The sequence below is a fragment of the Xenopus laevis genome, chromosome 5L, assembly GCF_017654675.1.
Source record: "Xenopus laevis strain J_2021 chromosome 5L, Xenopus_laevis_v10.1, whole genome shotgun sequence".
Classification (NCBI taxonomy): Eukaryota; Metazoa; Chordata; class Amphibia; order Anura; family Pipidae; genus Xenopus; species Xenopus laevis.
This window is the reverse complement of record NC_054379.1, coordinates 88,270,762-88,295,046: the sequence shown is the minus strand read 5'-3', so window position 1 is coordinate 88,295,046 and position 24,285 is coordinate 88,270,762.

Sequence of the window (24,285 nt, the reverse complement as noted above, 5' to 3'; positions counted from 1 at the left end):
TACAGAGCATTGATTGGGGCATTAGGTTTTCAGCTAAAAACACAGAACAGAAATGGTTGTCCTTTAAAATGATATTAAATCATTACTGTTCTCAATTTATTCCCTTAAGGACTAAACGTAGAAGCTCTAAGAATCATCCTGTGTGGCTTAATACAGAGGTAAAGATGTTAATGGGAAAGAAGAGAAAGGCATTTAAAAACTACAAATCTGTAGGGACAGAAGCTGCATTTAATGAATATAAACACTGTAATAAATGTTGTAAATCAGCAATCCGGAAGGCTAAGAAAAGAAATGAAGAGTTAATTGCGGTGGAGGTGAAAACTAACCCTAAAAAGTTTTTAAATATATTAATAGTAAAAAGATGCAGGTTGAGAGTGTTGCTCCATTAAATAATGGTACCAGTATGGTTGTAACAGATACAGATAAGGCAAATGTGTTAAATCAGTTCTTTTCTTCAGTGTATACAATAGAGGAGTCTGGGTTCACAGGCTCACTTAATAACTGCACGAATGGTTCAGCTCAATCTAGTCAGTGGCTGACTCAGGATATGATTCAAAAAGCTTTAATACAAATTAATGTAAACAAGGCTCCAGGGCCTGATGGCATACACCCCCGGGTTCTAAGAGAGCTTAGTTCAGTTTTAGACCAGCCCTTATTTCTGATTTTCTCAGATTCACTGTCATCTGGTATGGTGCCTATGGATTGGAGAAAAGCTGATGTTATTCCAATATTTAAAAAGGGATTACGATCTCAGCCTGGCAATTATAGGCCAGTAAGCTTGACATCTGTGGTGGGCAAATTATTTGAAGGCTTGTTAAGGGATCACATTCAAAATTTTGTCCTAATGAATGGCATTATGAGCAACAATCAGCATGGCTTTATGAAGGATAGGTCATGTCAGACGAATTTGATTGCATTTTATGATGTGGTAAGTAAGATTCTGGATAGTGGGGGGGCAGTAGATGTGATCTATTTGGATTTTGCCAAAGCGTTTGATACTGTGCCCCACAAACGACTGCTTTCTAAACTAAGGTCTGTTGGGCTTAATGAAGTCGTTTGCACATGGATAGGAAACTAGCTACAGGATCAGGTACAGAGGGTGGTTGTTAATGGGACATTCTCTACTTGGAGTAAGGTTCTTAGTGGGGTCCCCCAGGGCTCAGTATTGGGTCCACTTTTATTTAACTTGTTCATTAATGACTTAGGGGAGGGTGTTGTAAGTAATGTATCAGTGTTTGCAGATGACACAAAATTATCCAGCCCAATTAATTCCATCCAGGATGTGGCATCCTTGCAACAGGATCTTGACAAACTGGCAATCTGGGCAGCTAAGTGGCAAATGAGATTCAATGTTGATAAATGTAAAGTCATGCACCTGGGATGTAAAAATATCCAAGCCACTTATACCCTTAATGGGACTGCACTAGGCAAATCCATTAGGGAAAAGGACCTTGGAGTCCTTGTAGATGATAAACTTGGCTGTAGCAAGCAATGCCAGTCAGCAGCATCAAGGGCAAATAAGGTCTTGAGCTGTATTAAAAGGGGCATAGAGTCACGGGAGGAGGGGGTCATTCTTCCACTGTATAGAGCACTTGTAAGGCCCCATCTGGAATATGCCGTACAGTTTTGGTCTCCATCACTCAAACAGGACATTATTGTATTAGAGAGGGTACAGAGAAGGGCAACTAAGCTGGTAAAAGGTATTGAAAATCTTAGCTATGAGGAAAGACTGGCCAAATTGGGGATGTTCACGCTGGAGAAGAGGCGCTTAAGGGGTGATATGATGACTATGTATAAATATATAAGGGGATCATATAACAATCTCTCTAATGCTTTATTTACCAGTAGGTCTTTCCAGCTGACACGAGGTCACCCATTCCGATTAGAAGAAAAGAGGTTCCGCCTAAATATTCGGAAGGGGTTTTTTACAGTGAGAGCTGTGAAGATGTGGAATTCTCTCCCTGAATCAGTTGTACAGGCTGATACATTAGATAGCTTTAAGAAGGGGTTGGATGGCTTTTTAGCAAGTAAGGGAATACAGGGTTATGGGAAATAGCTCATAGTCCAAGTTGATCCAGGGACTAGTCCGATTGCCATTTTGGAGTCAGGAAGGAATTTTTCCCCCTCTAAGGCAAATTGGAGAGGCTTCAGATGGTTTTTTTTGCCTTCCTCTGGATCAACTGGCAGATAGGTAGTTAATAAACAAAAAAAAAAAAAGGTTGAACTCGATGGACATGTGTCTTTTTTCAACCTTACTTACTATGTTACTATGTTACTATGTTACTATGTAGGGAAGTTCATATACAGGCTATGCACAATAAATGTATATTTCTATTATAAGATTGGGAATGTGATGGTGGTTTTAACTAAGTAATTGATGGAATGAAAAAAGTATGCCTTTTTACAAAAGCGTGGCTCAAGTTTATGGGATATTTTATGGCTTGATTTGGTTCCCATGAGCCAAAGTTTTATCCTTCTTTTGTGCCGCAAATTGTACAAAAACACCAAAATACTAAAGTATGCATTTGCACTTGGAGTTTGATTGATTTATAAAATGTGTCACAGAAGAACACTAAGGGCATGCCCAGTTGTATACAAGGGGGTGACAGCAGGTCTTTTTGCTTCAAAATGGAGATCATAGACCTGCAGCATTTCATTTATTTAAAATGGCAGGGTGCAGTGGAAAAAAGACAGTCTATGCCCCTTATTTACACATTGCACAGTAAGTTACCCCTTTAGTATTTAAAAAAGCGAAACAAAAATCGAGGAAAAAACAAAGAAATTAATTATTGTATCACTTAACAAATGAAGCACTAATTGTATGAATGACATGAATCTTAAATAGTCAAGCATATACATTGTAATTTCACAGTACCTTAACACCTGCTGTATGTTTTCTTTTTGCTATTCATACGGAGGCCTAAGTATGACCTCACAAATGTTCTTTTCTATACTAAACAAATGCTTTGAGAGATTGTTGTGTTCCCAGAGATCCCATATTTTCTTTAATGTTTCGGTTACACCTAATGAAATTGCTAATAGTTTTTTCATTAAACAAAATCTGTTTATCCAGGCCATTATGGCATTCCATATTAAGGCTGGTTTCATCCACTGCAAAGTTGAATGTATTCGAGCTCTTAACCAAATCAGACTCATTAAGCTGTACTCTGATCTGTTTAATTCTCTCAACCCGAGTCCCAGCAGGCAATGAAAAACATTTAAACTGTTATTGGGGGGGAGAAGTTCAGCAAACAAAGTCTGTAACTTTAAGCCGTGTTTCCAGTATCGTATCACATTCCTACCTAATCAACATACACATACAAATTTGGATTGTTTGGTAAGCACAGGGAATCAGGTACTGACACATTGTGGGTGTTTAAGTTGACATTTTCAGATTTTTCTTTTGCTAACTCATATAGATCATTCTGATAGAAATTCAAAGTTTTTAGGAGCTGCATCTGGTAGCACAATTTTATTGGACTAATAATAATATTTCTCTGGCAATGCTCATTAAACAATCCTGCCTGCCTAAATTGATTATAAAACTTACGTTTTTGCTGTCCTGTGCCTAGACATTGCATTTAACTGCATAATTATGTACCTACAGAAGTATAAATCCTTTTAACATCATAGATACCGTCAAAAAAACATGCAGAAAACATAATATATATAATTGGTTTTCAAAAGGCTGTCCTGGTCAAAACTGCCTGCCCTTATGTGATAATCAGCCAATCACCACAATTGTATTGATCTCTCAGACCTATACCCACCATATAGGCCCCCCACAAATGTATGAATAAATTAATGTGCCCCATTTTGAAGGACCTGTCTCTGAGAAATATGTTTGCTGACAGGTGTAGAATAAAAATGATTATTTCTAAGAAACTACAGTGCAGTACTTGACAAGAAAGAATGAATGGAATATCTTTACATTATTTAGTAACAATAGAAGAAGATTTGATTAAAGCCATAACACTACATTTTTACAAGGCTCCAGTAATCAATTTTTGCAAAGTTAAATTAAATAATCATTTCAATAATCAAAAGGGTCAATTTATCAAAGATCAAGATGTAAATGTTCTTGAATAAAAAATTGATTTACCCTGTGTATTAATTTTTTTTTTTATTTAGCAATTTTTTTTACAAAAAAAGAGAAACTGATCCTGCAAAGATGCATTTATATCAATCATGTCTGTTTGAATGGCAATTTTTCAATTCCTCCACTTATTTGAGCATTCTGAAGGGTTGTCGGGAATTCTCTAGTTGATTTTACATTTAATTTTATGGAAGCCTTGTGTAATAAAAGAATCATTTAACTGGGGGCTTTCACAAAAATTCCAATGATAAATATCAGAGAACCAAAAAGTATTGAATACAAATAGAAGTCTTGTGACAGATAGGGGAAAGGTATAATATTGGTCAAGACTGCACACCTTCAATCCCCAAGGTCCTATTGGGGATACAAAAACAAAGTACAAAGTAGAAGGTGGATTGCAAAACCAATATATTATAAATACAATTTATTATATAATCACTAAAACACTGGCCGGCCAGGAAACACAGTGAATTAATTATGAATAAATAGTTATAAAATCAATGGTAAATACAATCCAGGTGGGTAATCACTCTTCCTGTAGGGAAAATTCAACTGACTGTTCCTTGGTGTTGGTAAATGCTTGTAATTTAAATGACAGGAAAATGGTCGTGAGTTGTAGTTCAACAAGGCAAAAAAGTTATTTCCCAAGAATTAGAGCCGAGTTTTTCTAGTATGGTGAAGCAGTGGAGTGTGCAGAGTGCTTAACTAGATATATAAAACAGGCATGCCAATAGATGGCTGAATTTAGAGACCAGATTATAAAAGAGGTAAATTGGGGCGTCCCCACTCCTTCCTCCTTGGCAGCTGCAAAGGCCCCCCAAAAAGAAGTTGGAATAATCTCACCAGATACACAGTTCTGGAATTTCTCAAGGGCACAGTCGGATTTGAACTCTCAGCAGCCTCAAGCCCTTTTCACGAATTTGCTTCTCTGCAGATGTCCTTTTCAGGATGATCCAAGATGGTGCACCATCTGTTTTAGTGCGTGCGCTCCATGGTGGAACGTGTCCTTTAAATTACAAGCATATTCCAACACCAAGGAAAAGTGAATACCCACCTGGATTGTATTTACCATTGATTTTATAACTATTTATTCATAATTTATTCACTGTGTTTTAGTGATTATATAATAATTGTATTTTTAATATATTGGTTTTGCAATCCACCTTCTACTTGTTCTTTGCAAAAAGTATTGAATGACACTCTGAAAAAAAGGGGGTATTATGTTCCAAAGTCTGAAATGGCTTGGGTTGGGTTGGGTTGGGTTGTGGGTGCACTCCTAAAGCCATTTAAAAACATATTTAAATACAATAATCCCCTGTCTAAAAAAAGAAAAACAGGGTTTTTTGTTACAAAGTTATGATCATAAAATTGATAAGCCGCCATGTCACGTCAAGGTAAAACCCATACAGTGGTCCCTAATAGTGATGGGCGAATTTGCGCCGTTTCGACGAAAAATTTGCGAATTTCGCGCAAAATTTTGACGCCGGCGGCGAATTGCGCAAATTCGCTGCGAGTTCGCGCCTGTCGAATAAATTCGCCCACTACTAGTCCCTAACCTGTTTACCTGTGATCAAAATAATACAGCTTGGTTTCAATCTGTGGACTAGATCCTCCCCCGCCACCTGCATATGCAGCTTTTGAATGGGAGACTGTCCAGACGAATGCCCATTTTTTTTTTTTTTTTTTAAAAAAAAGGTGATTGTGAAGAGACTATAATGAAGGCAAAGTAAAGTTGTATATATAAGAGCACACTTGTGTGTGTATGTGTGTGAGTATAAGTATAAGTACAGGTGTGGGTATTAGAGATGTCGCGAACTGTTCGCCGGCGAACTTGTTCGCGCGAACATCGGGTGTTCGCGCTCGCCGGAAGTTCGCGAACGTCGCGCGACGTTCGCCATTTTGGGTTCGCCATTGTTGGCGCTTTTTTTTGCCCTCTCACCCCAGACCAGCAGGTACATGGCAGCCAATCAGGAAGCTCTCCCCTGGACCACTCCCCTTCCCTATAAAAACCGAAGCCCTGCAGCGTTTTTTCACTCTGCCTGTGTGTGCTGAAGAGATAGTGTAGGGAGAGAGCTGCTGCCTGTTAGTGATTTCAGGGACAGTTGAAAGTTTGCTGGCTAGTAATCGTTTTGATACTGCTCTGTTATTGGAGGGACAGAAGTCTGCAGGGGTTTGAGGGACATTTAAGCTTAGGTAGCTTTGCTGGCTAGTAATCTACCTTCTACTGCAGTGCTCTGTATGTAGCTGCAGTGGGCAGCTGTCCTGCTTCTGATCTCATCTGCTGACTGCTGCAATAACAGTAGTCCTTGTAAGGACTGCTTTTATTTATTTTTTTGTTGTTTTACTACTACTACTACTACTACTACTATAAGAGCCCAGTGCTATTAGTCTAGCAGTGTTGGGGAGTGGGACTGGTGTGCTAATCTGCTGCTCCTAGTAGTTCAGCAGCACCAACTTTAATTTTTTTTTTTTAATATTCATTTTTTTTTTATTTTACTTTTTTTTATTTTACTACCGCTGTAGTAGTGTATAAGTTGACCTTTTAGGCATTATTTGCCCTGTAGGCATTATTTGCACACTGTTTTCTTCAACCCGCCATCGAGCTGTGTGACCTTGTTCACATTCTGTCTAAATATCCATAATATTACCGTCTCCAGAAAAAACACCGGAGTCACTTTTTTCAAGCAGCCATAATATATTTTACGTAATCCGTATCCACCGCTGTAGTAGTGTATACGTTGGCCTTGTAGGCATTATTTGCACACTGTTTTCTTCAACCCGCCATCGAGCTGTGTGACCTTGTTCACATTCTGTCTAAATATCCATAATATTACCGTCTCCAGAAAAAACACCGGAGTCACTTTTTTCAAGCAGCATTCATATATTTTACGTAATCCGTATCCACCGCTGTAGTAGTGTATACGTTGGCCTTGTAGGCATTATTTGCACACTGTTTTCTTCAACCCGCCATCGAGCTGTGTGACCTTGTTCACATTCTGTCTAAATATCCATAATATTACCGTCTCCAAAAAAAACACCGGAGTCACTTTTTTCAAGCAGCATTCATATATTTTACGTAATCCGTATCCACCGCTGTAGTAGTGTATACGTTGGCCTTGTAGGCATTATTTGCACACTGTTTTCTTCAACCCGCCATCGAGCTGTGTGACCTTGTTCACATTTTGTCTAAATATCCATAATATTACCGTCTCCAGAAAAAACACCGGAGTCACTTTTTTCAAGCAGCATTCATATATTTTACGTAATCCGTATCCACCGCTGTAGTAGTGTATACGTTGGCCTTGTAGGCATTATTTGCACACTGTTTTCTTCAACCCGCCATCGAGCTGTGTGACCTTGTTCACATTCTGTCTAAATATCCATAATATTACCGTCTCCAGAAAAAACACCGGAGTCACTTTTTTCAAGCAGCATTCATATATTTTACGTAATCCGTATCCACCGCTGTAGTAGTGTATACGTTGACCTTGTAGGCATTATTTGCACACTGTTTTCTTCAACCCGCCATCGAGCTGTGTGAGCTTGTTCACATTTTGTCTAAATATTGATAATATTATCGTCTCTAGAAAAACCACTTGAGTTACTTTTTTTCAAGCAGCATTCATATATTTTACGTAATCCGTATCCACCGCTGTAGTAGTGTATACGTTGGCCTTGTAGGCATTATTTGCACACTGTTTTCTTCAACCCGCCATCGAGCTGTGTGAGCTTGTTCACATTTTGTCTAAATATTGATAATATTATCGTCTCTAGAAAAACCACTTGAGTTACTTTTTTTCAAGCAGCATTCATATATTTTACGTAATCCGTATCCACCGCTGTAGTAGTGTATACGTTGACCTTGTAGGCATTATTTGCACACTGTTTTCTTCAACCCGCCATCGAGCTGTGTGAGCTTGTTCACATTTTGTCTAAATATTGATAATATTATCGTCTCTAGAAAAACCACTTGAGTTACTTTTTTTCAAGCAGCATTCATATATTTTACGTAATCCGTATCCACCGCTGTAGTAGTGTATACGTTGACCTTGTAGGCATTATTTGCACACTGTTTTCTTCAACCCGCCATCGAGCTGTGTGAGCTTGTTCACATTTTGTCTAAATATTGATAATATTATCGTCTCTAGAAAAACCACTTGAGTTACTTTTTTTCAAGCAGCATTCATATATTTTACGTAATCCGTATCCACCGCTGTAGTAGTGTATACGTTGACCTTGTAGGCATTATTTGCACACTGTTTTCTTCAACCCGCCATCGAGCTGTGTGAGCTTGTTCACATTTTGTCTAAATATTGATAATATTATCGTCTCTAGAAAAACCACTTGAGTTACTTTTTTTCAAGCAGCATTCATATATTTTACGTAATCCGTATCCACCGCTGTAGTAGTGTATACGTTGACCTTGTAGGCATTATTTGCACAGTGTTTTCTTCAACCCGCCATCTAGCTGTGTGTATTATCGTTTCCAGAAAAACCAACTGAGTTTTTGTTGTTGTTGTTGTTTTTTTAAAAATAATGCCAGGCAAAGGCAGGCCGCCACGCAGAGGCCGTGCTAGGGGCCGTGCTGCTATGCAATCCTGTGGCCCTAGCAAATTGCCCAGTTTTAAAAAGCCAATGACCCTGAACTCCCAAAATGCTGAAGAGGTAGTTGACTGGCTTACACAGCACACCCCATCCTCTACCGTTTCTAACTTTACCACAACATCCTCCTCATCCTCCACTGCTATGGCCACCCCACGTAACACTTCCTCCACCACCGGTGCCCCTTCTTCACTGGGGTCAGAGGAGTTATTTTCCAATGAGTTTCTTGAACTGAGTAATGCGCAACCATTATTGCCAGAAGAAGATGAAGGAGATGAGGACCTTACACCAGATTTAATTCTGGCAGAGAACACGATAGAGATGGACATAATGAGTGATGAGGAGGAGGTCCCCGCTGCTGCTTCCTTCTGTGATGTGTCAGAAGAAATTGATGCATCTGAGGAGAATGATGATGAGGAGATTGATGTTTTGTGGGTGCCTAGTAGAAGAGAGCAAGAGGAGGGTAGTTCAGATGGAGAGACGGAGAGTCAGAGAGGCAGTAGGAGAATAAGACTTAGAAGAAGCAGGGAGGACAGCCCGCAGGGATCAGTAGGGCAACAACATGTATCGGCACCTGTGTTCAGCCGGCCAACGCACCCGCCATTGCCGCCAATACCGCCAACTCCGCCAACTTCTACTGTTACCGCCAGATCGCACACTTCCAAAAAGTCAGCAGTGTGGGATTTTTTTAATGTGTGTGCCTCTGACAAAAGCATTGTAATTTGCAATGAGTGCAGTCAGAAACTGAGCCTTGGTAAGCCCAACAGCCACATAGGTACAACTTCTATGCGAAGGCACATGAGCGGCAAGCACAAAGCACTTTGGGAGCAACACCTCAAAGGCAACAGGCAAACTAAAAGCCACACTCCTTCTGGTCCAGCATCTTACTGCTCTACCTCTGCTCTCCTTGACCCGTCTGAACCACCCTCCACTCCGCCTTCCACCTTGACCACCTGTTCCCATTCCCAGTCATCTGCCACCAGCCAAGTTTCTGTGAAGGCCATGTTTGAGCGTAAGAAGCCAATGTCTGACTGTCACCCCCTTGCCCGGCATCTGACAGCTGGCTTGTCTGCACTCTTAGCCCGCCAGCTTTTACCATACCAGCTGGTGGACTCTGAGGCCTTCCGCAAATTTGTAGCAATTGGGACACCGCAGTGGAAGGTACCCAGCCGCAATTTTTTTCTAAAAAGGGAATACCACACCTGTACCAACATGTGCAGAGCCAAGTTATCTCTGTCACTTAGTGTTGGGCCAAAGGTCCATATGACTACTGACGCATGGTCCTCCAAGCATGGTCAGGGCAGGTATGTCACCTACACTGCCCACTGGGTGAACTTGGTAATGGCTGGGAAGCAGGGAATGGGTAGCTCAACAACAACAGTGGAGTTGGTGTCACCGCCACGGATTGCACGCGGTTCTGCCACCACCTCTACTCCTCCATCGCTCTCTACCTCGTCTTCTTCTTCTTCTTACTCTGCTGCTGGGTCCTCCTTCTCCTCCTCCACACCTGTGCACCCCCAGCTCCCCCTAGGCTATTCGACGTGCCAGGTACGCCGTTGTCACGCTGTCTTGGGGATGACGTGCCTGGAAAGCAAAAACCATACCGGATCTGTACTCCTGTCATCTCTGCAGTCACAGGCCGATCGGTGGCTGACCCCACACCAACTGCAGATCGGAAAAGTGGTGTGTGACAATGGAAGCAATCTGTTGGCAGCGTTGAGACTAGGCAATTTAACACATGTGCCCTGCATGGCACATGTGTTAAATTTAATAGTCCAACGTTTTGTCTCCAAGTACCCAGGATTCCAGGACGTTCTCACCCAGTCCAGAAAGGTGTCGGCCCATTTCAGGCGTTCCTACACAGCCATGGCATGCCTTGCTGACATTCAGCAGCGCTACAACATGCCAGTCAGGCATTTGATTTCTGACAGCCAGACTCGCTGGAATTCAACGCTCCTTATGTTGGAACGTCTGCTGCAACAACAAAGGGCCGTCAACGAGTACCTTTTTGAACTGGGTGGTAGGACTGGATCTGCACAGCTGGGGATTTTTTTCCCCCGTTACTGGGTGCTTATGCGCGATGCCTGCAGGCTCATGCGACCTTTTGAAGAGGTGACAAATATGGTCAGTCGCACCGAAGGCACCATCAGCGACCTAATACCCTTCGCTTTATTCCTGGAGCGTGCCGTGCGACGAGTGACAGATGAGGCTGTAGACCAGCGTGACGAGGAGCTGGAAGCGCACGATTTCTGGTCGGAATCACCAGAACGAACCCAGGCACCTGCTGCAACGCAGGGAGAGGTGCCAGAAGTGGAGTCAGAGGAGGAAGGTGGCTTTGTGGAGGAGGAGGAGGAGGACCAACAGGAGCAGGCTTCCCAGGGGGCTAGTGGTGACCTTTTGGGGACCCCTGGTCTTGTACGTGGCTGGGGGGAGGAGACCGTGGATGATGCAGTCCTTGATAATGAGGAAGCGGAGATGGATAGCTCTGCATCCAACCTTGTGAGAATGGGGTCTTTCATGCTGTCATGCCTGTTGAAGGACCCCCGTATCAAGAGGCTTAAGGAGAAGGACCTGTACTGGGTCGCAACGCTACTAGACCCTCGGTACAAGCATAAAGTGTCAGAAATGTTACCAACATACCACAAGTCCGAAAAGATGCGGCATTTACAAACCAGCCTGCAAAACATGTTGTACAATGCTTTTAAGGGTGATGTCACTTCAGGAACTCATCAACATTCCAGGGGCAGAGGTGCCAGTAATCCTGCCACGAGCACACCTGCAAGGACAAAGCCCTTTGGCCAGTCTGTAACGTCAGACATGCAAATGTTTTTCTGTCCAAGGCAGCGCCACAACCCTTCTGGATCCACCCTCAAAGAACGCCTCGACCGGCAGGTAGCGGACTACCTGGCATTAACTGCAGATATCGACACTCTGAGGAGCGATGAACCCCTGGACTACTGGGTGCGCAGGCTTGATCTGTGGCCAGAGCTGTCACAATTTGCCATGAACCTCTTGTCTTGCCCAGCCTCAAGTGTGCTCTCAGAAAGGACCTTCAGTGCAGCAGGAGGGATTGTAACTGAGAAGAGAACTCGCCTAGGTCACAAAAGTGTCGATTACCTGACCTTTATTAAAATGAATGAGGGGTGGATCTCGGAGGGTTACTGCACGCCGGAAGACTTGTTCTGACTTCTATGCAGCTGTCCTTCTCTTCAAGCCTCATGACTCCACACACAGCTGTCCTTTAGCGTCCTCCTCCTCCCTCCGCCACCGTTACAAACTAGGGTGCAAACCCTACTGGTTTAATTTTTTCTGGCCTCTGTGCTTCAGTGGCTGCAACCAAAAAAACTGGGCAAACAATGTCTACAAGGTCAACGTATGGCAAAAAATGACTATTTTCAGCATTTATATGGCATATTTTTTCTGGCAACTGTGCTTCAGTGGCTGCAACCAAAAAAATGCATATTTTCTGCATTTATATGGCATAATTTTTCTGGCCTCTGTGCTTCAGTGGCTGCAACCAAAAAAATGCATATTTTCTGCATTTATATGGCATAATTTTTCTGGCCTCTGTGCTTCAGTGGCTGCAACCAAAAAAAATTATATTTTCAGCATTTATATGGCATAATTTTTCTGTCAACTGTGCTTCAGTGGCTGCAACCAAAAAAATTTATATTTTCAGCATTTATATGGCATAATTTTTCTGGCCTCTGTGCTTCAGTGGCTGCAACCAAAAAAATTTATATTTTCAGCATTTATATGGCATAATTTTTCTGGCAACTGTGCTTCAGTGGCTGCGACCAAAAAAATGACTATTTTCAGCATTTATATGGCATATTTTTTCTGGCCTCTGTGCTTCAGTGGCTGCGGCCAAAAAAACTGGGCAAACAATGCCTACAAGGTCAACGACGTTGACCTTGTAGGCATTGTTTGCCCAGTTTTTTTGGCCGCAGCCACTGAAGCACAGAGGCCAGAAAAAATATGCCATATAAATGCTGAAAATAGTCATTTTTGCCATACGTTGACTCAACGTATATGGCAAAAAATGACTATTTTCAGCATTTATATGGCATATTTTTTCTGGCAACTGTGCTTCAGTGGCTGCGACCAAAAAAATGCATATTTTCTGCATTTATATGGCATAATTTTTCTGGCCTCTGTGCTTCAGTGGCTGCAACCAAAAAAATTTATATTTTCAGCATTTATATGGCATAATTTTTCTGTCAACTGTGCTTCAGTGGCTGCGACCAAAAAAATGCATATTTTCTGCATTTATATGGCATAATTTTTCTGGCCTCTGTGCTTCAGTGGCTGCAACCAAAAAAATTTATATTTTCAGCATTTATATGGCATAATTTTTCTGGCAACTGTGCTTCAGTGGCTGCGTCCAAAAAAACTGGGCAAACAATGTCTACAAGGTCAACGTATGGCGAAAAATGACTATTTTCAGCATTTATATGGCATATTTTTTCTGGCAACTGTGCTTCAGTGGCTGCGTCCAAAAAAACTGGGCAAACAATGCCTACAAGGTCAACGTATGGCAGTTGTTTAAAGAGAACAGTAGATTACTAGCCAGCAAAGCTACCTAAGCTAAAATGTCCCTCAAATCCCTGCAGACTTCTGTCCCTCCAATACAGAGCAGTATCAAGCAGATTACTAGCCAGCAAGCTTACTATCATCTGTCCCTGAAATCACTAACAGCTCTCCCCCTACACTATCTCTTCCAAGCACACACAGGCAGATTTTTCAGATACATTTTTGCCCTTGATCCCCCTCTGGCATGCCACTGTCCAGGTCGTTGCACCCTTTAAACAACTTTAAAATCATTTTTCTGGCCAGAAATGTCTTTTCTAGATGTTAAAGTTCGCCTTCCCATTGAAGTCTATGGGGTTCGCGAACCGTTCGCGAACCGCTCGCATTTTTGCGCAAGTTCGCGAATATGTTCGCGAACTTTTTTTCCGACGTTCGCTACATCCCTAGTGGGTATAGATGTAGAAGGAGATGAAAAAGGAAAAGCTAAATGAGGAGTGTGATAGGTGTAATGTGTGTGAATCTGTGCAAGTGTTACCTAGTGCAGCAAATATAATGAGTGTCTCACAGGCATTGATAATAAAAAGGCTAAAGCCTCCCCAGCCGCTAGCATTTGTGGCTTTTAAGGGAGAGAAATTGCCCAAAACAAGGACCACAGCTTCCTGCCACATTTCAGGTACAAGGTCATTTAAAACATATTTAAATACAATAATCCCCTGTCTAAAAAAAGAAAAACAGGGTTTTTTTTTACAAAGTTATGATCATAAAGTTGATAAGCCACCATACCACGTCAAGGTAAACCCCATACGGTGGTTCCTAACTTGTTTACCTATGATCAAAATATAAAAGCTTGGTTTCAATGTGTGGACTAGATTCTCCCCTGCCACCTGCATTTGCGGTTTTTGAAGGGGAGACTGCCCAGACCAACACCCATTTTTTTTTTTTTTTTTTTTAAAAAAAGGTGATTGTGAAGAGACTATAATGAAGGCAAAGTAAAGTTGTATATTTAAGTGCACACTTTTGTGTGTCTGTGAGCATAAGTTCCTTGGTTTGGGCAATTTCTCTCCCTTAAAAGCCACAAATGCTAGCGGCTGGGGAGGCTTTAGCCTTTTTATTTGAAACCAACGCCTGTGAGACACTCATTATATTTGCTGCACTTATCACTAGTTAACACTTCTGCACAGATTCACACACATTACACCTATCACACTCCTCATTTAGCTTTTCCTTTTTCATCTCCTTCTACATTTATACCCACACCTGTACTTATACTCACACACAAGTGTGCACTTATAAATACAACTTTACTTTGCCTTCATTATAGTCTCTTCACAATCACTTTTTTTTTTTTAAAAAAAAAGGGCGTTGGTCTGGGCAGTCTCCCCCCTTCAAAAGCCACATATGCAGGTGGCGGGGGAGGATCTAGTCCACAGATTGAAACCAAGCTTTTATATTTTGATCACAGGTAAACAAGTTAGGGACCGCCGTATGGGGTTTACCATGACGTGACATGATCATAACTTTGTAACAAAAAACCCTGTTTTTCTTTTTTTAGACAGGGGATTATTGTATTTAAATTTGTTTTTATATGGCCTTAGGAGTGCACCCACAACCCTCCTTTTTTGTACATGGGATTGATTGCACTGTATTTAGGGGTCAGAAAACACTTTTGCAAAGTCATATTTGTTTCAGATATTTCACCATTTTGCTATTTGGGTATTTTTGAATACAATTTTCCCTATGTTGTTTGACCAATATCTGTTTTGTTGTATGCATATCAGCCTAACAAAGTCTTGTGTGTACATCTATGTTTTGTTATTTATACTGTACAACATGTCAAATCCTACATATGATTACAAATTACAAATGAGAGGTTATGGATTACTGTTTTACCATAGAAATAATATGAATCTTATTTAAAGGACCAGTAACATCAAAAAAATTTTGTAAAAAATTCGTTAGTATACAACGAAAAATAAACACCAAGACAAATTAAAATTTTAAATTGCAAAGCCTTTATTAAGAAATAACTTACCGAAACTCCACTTCCTGTCCTCTTCAGAAACGGCGAAAGGGCGACCATCCTTCCTGCAGTGATTGATTTCTCCTCCCTGGCTATTCTTCTACTCAGTCCATGTCTCCCAGCACTCAGCGCTGTGCTCAAGGTAGAGAGTCGGGACAGCAGCAGCAGCATGTCCAGCAGCAGCCCCCACAGCATCCCATCCAACAGGTCCACGAGTCTGGAGGCTGCACGCTGCTGCAGGAGAAGGTAAGGATTCAGGAAAGGAATCCTCCGCTGCGATCGCGGCGGCAGCGGCTACACGGGCAAGTGACTTGAGAAGGGGAAGAGGAGCTGCCGGCACATTCACTCACTGTATCCTTGATTGCGGCGGCTGGAGGAGGCGGCTACACGGCAAGTGACCTGAGAAGCTGAAGGGGAGAGGAGCCGCCGGCACATCCACTTGCTTTATCCTTGATTGCGGCGGCTGGAGCATGCGGCTACAAGGGCAAGTGACTTGAGAAGGGGAAGAGGAGCCGCCGGCACATTCACTCACTGTATCCTTGATTGCGACGGCTGGAGGAGGCGGCTACACGGCAAGTGACCTGAGAAGCTGAAGGGGGAGAGGAGCTGCCGGCACATCCACTTGCTTTATCCTTGATTGTAAGCCGCCCTGAAGTAACTCTGTTCTCCGCGAAGGCAGCAGCGGGCCCTGTTGGATGGGATTCTGTGGGGGCTGCCGCTGGACATGCTGCTGCTGTCGCCGCAATCGCAGCGGAGGATTCCTTTCTAGAATCCTTACCTTCTCCTGCAGCAGCGTGCAGCCTCCAGACTCGTGGACTCGTGGACCTGTTGGATGGGATGCTGTGGGGACATGCTGCTGCTGCTGTCCCGACTCTCTACCTTGAGCACAGCGCTGAGTGCTGGGAGACATGGACTAAGTAGGAGAATAGCCAGGGAGGAGAAATCAATCACTGCAGGAAGGATGGTCGCCCTTTCGCCGTTTCTGAAGAGGACAGGAAGTGGAGTTTCGGTAAGTTATTTCTTAATAAAGGCTTTGCAATTTAAAAATTTAATTTGTCTTGGTGTTTATTTTTCGTTGTATACTAACGAATTTTTTTTAAATTTTTTTTGAAGTTACTGGTCCTTTAAGCTAAATCTTTTCTTTAAAATAAAATGAAATGTTATGTGATACTGCCTCTGTTTGTCGCATGGTAAAAGGAAGTCAGTAATTGCAGCTGGACCCATGCAAAAAAAAAACCCTGCTGTTTTGTATATAAACACTTTTATAATAGTAACCAGTTTCATCAGTAGCAATGTATTCAGGTTGTTATGGTTTGGCTCTTCAGTTTTTGTAGAGCTCGATTCCCCAATCAATCAATGTAGTTTTAACCTAAAACTACCTCTTCCATTCTGGCATTTTAAACAGTAAAGTGCATTCTGATTGTTGACAACTGGTTTCTTCAGTGTTTTCAGATGAATAATTTTTTTAACATACAATATGTAGCATATGTTGCATAGCCTACAGAGAAGTCCATTAGTGCATATAAACACATGCTTATAAAGAGCTATCTATACACTCTATGGGCCCATTTACTTACACTTACATTTCTATTTTTTCCGGGAATCTAAAAAATATGTGGTTTGCCAAGTTTTCTTAAAAGCTCTAAAAATTCGAGATTTATTAAGTGTAAAAACCACGAAAAACGTTGCCAGGTAAAAGTTGTCCAGGTCCTTTAGAAGTCAATTGGAGCTGTGATGATCCATTTGGACCATTTTAATCAATTTGGACTTTTAGAGGTTTTCAAATTTTTCTTCCACATGGAATTGCCCAAAAACCTCAATTTGTTAAAGGGGTTGTTCACCTTCAAACAACTAGTTGGTTTCAGATAGATCACCAGAAATAACAACTTTTCCCAATGACTTTCTATTTTCTATGTGTGACGGTTTTTCTAATATTGAAGTGTAAAGTGTCATTTCTCTCCTTCTGAAGCAGCTCTGGGAGGGGGGGTCGCCGATCCTGTAAACTGTTCTAAATGGATACATTTAGTTGATACATTTCTTATCTTTGTCCCTGCTGAGCAGAATCTCAGGGTTTCATTACAGGCAGCTGTTAGAATTGATACAATTGTTGCTTATACTCCAGAGATGCTGCTGAGAAATGGATCAACTCAATGTTGCAAAATAGTAACAGTTCAGAGTCTGCACCCGAATTACTGAGCTGCCAGACTCAAACACCAGAGACACAAATATTCACCTTTAAACTTAGATTTTGGAAAAAACATACAAAATAAATAATGGAAAGTAATTGAAAAAAAGTCTTTATTTCTGGGGAACAATCTAAAAACAACTGAATTGAAAAAAGTGTTGGAAGGTGAACAACCCCTTTAGTGGTATTTTTTCCAAATTGTTTAGTGCTTTTTTTCATTCATGCTTTTTAAATCTGGATCTTTTAATACATTTCATGACATTTGTGGTTTTAGAGAAAGTGTGGTTTCAAAAACCTCTAACTAAAATGAGACTGTTGATAAATAGGCCTCCACATAAAATCCTTTGAAGAACCTGAAAGTTGATATTCCTGTAGATCTTGGTCATGACATGAGCTTCATGATGAGGTTGATATTATTAGTGATATTTGTAGGCTGGAGAAGTATTTCTTCCTCTAGTTGCTTCAAACACGACAGAATATATATATATATATTTTTGAAAAGTGAGAGTCTCAAATTAGAGTCTTATTATATAGAATAGTATTATATAGTGATTATCACTAAAACTGATCTCATATGCACTTGCTGTGCACACACTACATGTTTTTTTTGTCACCCATTGCTTTGTGTGCCATTTCTGTTTTTATGCTTTGGATTACTCATTTAGATTATCTAACCAAACTAAAAACAATTAAATATCTCCAATCCATTGTTTACTAATCATTTTTATTGAGGTTATAAAATATGAAAAACTAAAAATGAATAGATAGTTATAATGTTGGCTATGACGGGTCCCACTGACTTCTACATGACCTTGCAAGCTTATGGATGCTGAAGTTTTAGGCTAAAGTTGGTGTATTTTTCGGTTAATAAATATCAAAAATTCAAGTTTTAAAGACAATTATTCCCATTAAATTATTTTTAGAGCAAAAAATTTTGAATTGCAGAATTATATTTAAAAATGTTGATAAATAGGCCCCATAGAATTAAAGCACATCTAAAGATTTCTATAATTTAATTCAACGTACCAATAAATATATAAAATGTATCTCAGTATTTCAGGAATCTCTAAATTGGCAATAATACCAAATAAGAAACATAAACTTAAATGAACGCAGGGTTTAAAATACACAATAAATTAACATGTGATCTCTTGCATAAAAAGAAATCACTCTTATGTTAAGCTTGTTCTATTTTTCCTAATTTGGGTCCCAAAAAAAGAAACAATAGGTAAAATGTGAAATTGTATTCTCAAGTGCATCAAACATGATTATGAGATTAGAAAATTATATTTTCAGATGTGTTGTATACCATCAATTTATAATGTTGCAATTATGTTTTCTAAACAGAATTTGTGCTTTTACTAGTGAACTGTCATGTCAAATTCATGAAGTGCAATCGGCTCCCTATGGCAGTAATAACACAACCTAAATATTTAATTGAGTTTATTTTGTTTTCCCCTTATTGTCATGTTCTTAAAATAACAATTTGTAATCCAGTTATATTATTATAAGGAAAAATAAACCCTTTTGTAAAAGGCTCTTTTGTTTTCCACATATAGGCTGGTTCCTGATAACACTCACCATTTTGTGTTTGAATGCAATAGGGATGTTAGAGTGTAAACTCCACTGGGGCAATGTGAACGTTGTTTAATCCCTTGAAAGTGTTGCAGAATATGTTGGCACTATATAATATAGGGAACCCATAGGTTAACTTTTCCATACTGCTCATAAAGTCCCCAGTCATTAACCTAATGCTCTTTGGGAGGAAAATGTGGAGGTAGGCTGCAGTATAAAAAGAGCAGAGGTCAAACCATAAGGTAACCATTTCTTAGTGAAGCTGTGCAACAGGGACCCTCTGAAATAGGTTAGCAAGTAACAGACTAGCATCCTACGGTATATTAATTCACCCCAATATTGTAAGTAGTGATGGGCGAATTTATTTGCCAAGCGCGAATTCGCGGAAAAAATTTGCCGGCGTCAAAATTTTTTTCTGAAAAAACGGACGTCGGCATCAAAAACGGGCGCCGGCGTCGAAAAACGAGACACCGGCGTCGTTTCGTGATTTTTCGCCGTTTCGCGAATTTCGCGCGAAATTCGTGAATTTTTCGGCGAAGTGAAAAGGCGCAAATTCGCCCATCACTAATTGTAAGTTAATCAGTGAACAAGGAAGGTCTTGTGCTTCCCCAAGGAGAAGTAACAGGGTTAGTATTCTTCAAGAGACAACCATCAGAGCAGGAACTTCAGTATGTAAAGGCTCAGGGTAGAGTATATTGTTTTGGAGCATTTTGTACAGTACATCAGAGCTAACACCTGTGGTGACCATTGAAGTGCCTGATATATTGTTATACCTAAACTTAACCATTAAGTATACCAAGAAAGTACTTGTTCAATAAACATTCACTAAGGAAATTTCATTTGACCCCCACTCTAATAGTAGTAGTAGTAAAATTGTGGAGACCAATTAGTGAAGCCAGGTTTACCAAGCACCTTTATATTGAACGGCCTGTTAATTATACGTTATAAGTTACTAGTGATGGGTGAATATGACCTGTTTCTCTTTGTCAAAAAATAACAAAACTGTAAAAAATTTGGCAAATGCATTGGTCGTCAATTTTTTTTGGCACATCACAATTTTTTTTGATGTGCCACAATTTTTTCACTTATTTGAGTCTATGGCTATTTTTCCTGCGGCGAAACCTGGCAAAAAAATTTGCTTATCACTATGCCTAACAAATTACCATAACTATACTTTTAGATGCAACTTTCTCTTCCTAGAAGAGAAAAAACTAAATATTTAATACATTTGCAACTTGCATCAGGTGATTTCTGATTCAGTGCTATGTTAGAGCTCAGTGCCACTGATAGAGAAACAGTATGTTCACCTGCTCAGAGCAATCAAACAAGGCATTAACAAATTAACATATAGCTGCTTTGATCGGTTTGTCAGCTACACTGTGAATAAATATAATAAAATTTGAACTCGGCAATTCTTCAGGATTCCCCAGTTTGACTTGTCTTCAATTTACCTTTTCCCCCATAGCATCTATATATACACTATTGTTCTGTTATAGATTTATTAAATGTAATTCATAAAGAAATTGTTTAAATGAACTGAATGAGTTTAGGATTAAATGTAGAATAAATATTAACAACAATGGAGCTGTTTGTCATTATAGATAGCCTAATTGATATATCAGAATGTTATCTTAATCAAAGAAATATGGAGGTTTTTGATTAATTAAATTCAAGAGCAATGCTCTCATTTATGTTTCCTGTTGCTTCTTGTGTTACAAAATACCTTTGGGACCTCATTAATGTTCAATCAGCGCATTTCTGATGTGCATTTAATTGTTCATTTATGACACTGGTGATTATTTAAATAAGCGTTGCATATTATGACGGCTGTTTTTAGCAGTTTTATCGTTACTTACATATGGTGCTTTATATTATATGCCTTATTTTTACGTTTTTTAAAAGAAAATTAAATGTACTAATCCTGTGTTTTTCCTTGGTTTAGTGGACTATTTTAATTAAAGTACCTATTCACCTATTGATTGCCTTAGATTAGTATTTTGACATGTTCCCTGACAAAGGCATCATGAGATGCCAAACCAGCCGTGTGTGACATAGAAAATACTAAGACCTTTTGGTTTTTAAATTGATTTTCTGTGGAAAAGATATTATATTTTGAGGCCAGGGCATGGTTTTAGTTTTTCATAATTCAATTGTTTCTGCATATCATGACCTATTTTTCCAGTTCACATAGAGTTTTGAAACAAGTTACAGATGGTTAACTGAGCATTATGCGTTTATTTAAGTCAGAGCTGAAAATCAAGTTAAAGAGGTAGTCACTATAACTTAAAAAAACTCAAATTTGTTAGTACACAAATAGAATCTTTTATATGGAATGCTTGGGACCTGGGGTTTTCCTAACATCATTCTGTAATTTGGATCAACATGCCTTAAGTCTGCTAAAAATCATTTAAATGATAAATAAAACTAATAGGATTAGTTATTGAGGTAGTTAAAAAAAATAATTATTTGCTTAAAATCTCTACTCCTAATTCTGATCTTACTGAATAGTGTGTACAGTATGTGGATAAGGAATCCCATTCCTGTATATAATATTTTGCCTGCCATTAACTTTCACTTTACAGATCAACTTGGTATTAACTGAATTTTTATAACTTTTTTTCTTTCTTCATTTGGTTCGTTATAACCAATTAATATTTAGGGGGTTATTTATCAAAGGTTGAGTTTCAGAGCTTTGTGAGCTTTTTTAGACCTCAAATGTACTCTAATGAACTCACAACTTGAATGATTTCTAATTTAAAAAAAACTCATTTCAATGTAGTCAGGGTGAAAAACTCAAATAAATATGAATTGATCGAGTTTTCGGCATAATAAACTCAAATCGCTCGAATTGATCAAGTTTTCTAGCAAAACCCACTTTAAATGGTTCAAGGAACCTCTGCCATTAACTTCTACATATAGACAAATACAAGAAGTCCTCTGCACTCAACACATTATCAATATATTTAAGACATTGAGACATTTTGTGCATCCAGCTACTAAAAAATGCCTTACCCTTTACCCTTTAGACAAAATAGGGATTAGCACAACTTTCCCTTGTTTGTTATAATTTATACAGGAGCAGTGGTCAGCTCCATGTTGTAGCTCCCACACTTCCCAGTTATAGTCAGATGATCCTACTGGTGGCAAATAAAAGAACAACCATGTTTGGGAGTTTTACTTTGAAAGCAGCAAGTCAGTTGCAGGTAAAACTTAGTCCCTTTGTAAAATGTATAATGAAGCAATAGAATTCTTAATGAATCAGATGAAAATTGAGCATAGGACTGGCCAGATTGCAGACAAGTTTTAGATGGTGTATTTTCAGATTTGAGCTTTTCCAGGTTCGGGTTATAATAAATCACGAAAAATTCAAGTTAAAAAAAGTTAAAAAAAGTTTTTAACATGAAAAATCGATTTTTGAATCAAAAATACCCTCATAAACTTGGATTTTTCATGGAAACCTATGCTCAACCTTAAATAAATCCTACCCTAAATGTTTAAATTATTTTTTAGAAGACAAAATATGGAAAGATCCTGTAGGGCCCTATAGGGATACTGGCCCTATAGAGTTAATCTTTTCACCATTTCCTTGGGTTATTGTGTAGAATCCCTGTTACAAAATAACCTTTACAGTGATAGGCTGAGAGATTTGATGACACTGCTCTGACTCACTCCTATATAGTGTGTGCAGGGAGTGGCCACTTCCTCTTTTGCCTCTGGATGTGATTCCAGCTGGATGTGCTCAGGGGGACTGAGTTGCAATAGGCCCAGAAGAAGGCATGTGTCCAAGTCGGGGACCAGGAAACCCCGTGAATGAGGAACAGATATACTAGGGCAGACTTGTCATAGTCTCTCTAGGAGAGAAAGGCAGATAGGATAGAGAGAAAGAGCAGCTGAAGCACCAACAAGGATTTGCAGTAAGGGAGTAGCTTCCCAGAGGCTCTGTGTGTTGCCTCCAGTCAGGGACCTCAGTGAAGAGGGACTGTAGGGTAGAAGCTGCTTGTCTGACAACTTCCAGGAGGGAAAGGTTGTACTGTATTTGCCTGTGTACTCTCTGTGTGAGCCTGCCTTTGATCTGTGTGAACTCTCAATATGCTGTTTTCCTCAAGCTCCTGCATGAGAACTGAAACCTGTGGTCATTTGCCCTTTTTGGCATAATAAACCGTTCCTGATTGTTAAGAACCTCCTGGCGCCCAAGTTGTTTTTGTGTGCACAGTAGCCTGGGGGGATGTAGTTGCACTACACCATAGAGGGAACACTTCCACTTAGCGAAGGCCCTGCCCTGGGTGTAAGTCGCGTGTAACCCATGCTCTAGTGTTCTAGCTGGTGAATTAACCCCGAGTGGCCCAAATAGGTGTTACAATCCTTTATCCGGAAATCCCCAGGTCCCAAACATTTTAGATAACACATACCAGTATAGCATATATTAATTTTGACAAACAGGTGTTTTAACTTCCCAAGTCCAAGTTACTGCATGGTAAGAATAAAATTCTTCTTGTGGGCACTCCGCTTTTAAGGTTTGTCTCGGGTGCAAGGTAAAAAATTAGATAATGAAAAAATGACCATCAACCCACGAGATATCTTGTGAATGACTGAAAAGGTGTATTATAACTCACATGAAAAGCCTATATAGGTTGTAACTTTCCAAAGGCCAGGGCACTAAAGTACAGTCAAGTAGGGGGCATATTATTTATATTTTTATTTATATTATTAAGGGAGCTTTATTTTAAATTGTATCAGTGCCAATTGACAGTAGTCCCTAATATGATTCAAAGAAATTTGCCAGAAGTATTATTTATAATAACAAAACTGGCTCTATAATCTATGATTTATAAAAATAAAGTTTTGTCGGTGGCCTATATTTTATAATATGTGTGGCTGGATCAAACTGGTATTGGTAGCTGAACTAGAAAATGAATCAGCTTATTGGTTATTTTTGAGTGACCCTAAATTATTTCAGTTGCATGGAAAAACATGATTTAAACAGGTACTGAGTTCTACATCTCATGCCTACCTCTTAATATTGATACCATACATACATATTCCATTATAATGAGCAGAATATATTTATCTTGGCTAGAGTAACTCATAAATTGAATCCTATCTATCCATCTTTAAATGAATACAAAAAAAACCTCAACACTATAATATTGGCTCTAAAATAGTTTAAGGGCCGCTCGTATTTTGGACGCTTTAGTGCATTAGGTAGAATATGACATTAATATGACTTTAATTAAGAACAGAGTTGATTTATTCTTAAAGTGGGATATGGATGTAGTT